Below are 804 nucleotides of genomic sequence, written 5' to 3'. Positions count from 1 at the left end.
TTTTATGAAGTACGAAACGTCTTAATACAGTGTACAGAGCAATGTTACTCCTAACCCTATGCTGTTGTCATGCTATACAGATTATAGAGTTTCATTTTTAACTTCACACATGAGAGTTCTATGTTATTCTTCATTTTCGTAGAGGCGATATCTCGTCGATATGATGACGGCAAAACGGTCACGTGTGACCCGGCAAATTATGATCGAATCGTTGTAATGGAAGAAATTACTGCATACACATAAAAAATTAAAACGTCCAAAGTCACGTATTTCTCCAGTGTTATTACCAACTCTCGTGAGAGAGTGTGACGCTTTATTGAAGTTAAGGGTATATTATAGCGGTATTGTGGGTCTTGATACGTCGTAGTATGGGAAAACTTAACCAAAACGTAAGGTAAGCAGATCTCAAAGGCTACAGGGAGTGAAAGCGTAGACCCAAATGAGGTTACTGTTTCAAACACAATTTAATTTTATTAAACATTAAAAAACACATATCACAAAACACAATAAAATTTTTTAAACTCCAGGCCTGAAGGGCCGCTGAACATTCACAACTGTAATGTCAGAATGACAACATTAAGATTCAATGTAATGAGATAATCACGGTCTGAAGAACCCAACACTTTTGATTAATTATTGACCAATACAATAAGTTACTGAAAGGAATGACTTTAATCATTCGGCCAGAAGGGCCAATCAAATATAACCACAAATGTTGTTTTGATAATGCTACAAGAATCCAAAACCAACAGTTAATTTACTTCGTCCAAAGGAGCAGTAAAGACCGAAAGACAAATTCATACA

The sequence above is a fragment of the Schistocerca nitens genome, chromosome 1, assembly GCF_023898315.1.
Source record: "Schistocerca nitens isolate TAMUIC-IGC-003100 chromosome 1, iqSchNite1.1, whole genome shotgun sequence".
Taxonomy (NCBI): domain Eukaryota; kingdom Metazoa; phylum Arthropoda; class Insecta; order Orthoptera; family Acrididae; genus Schistocerca; species Schistocerca nitens.
The sequence above is the reverse complement of the archived record's forward strand: the minus strand, read 5'-3'. Positions refer to the sequence as shown.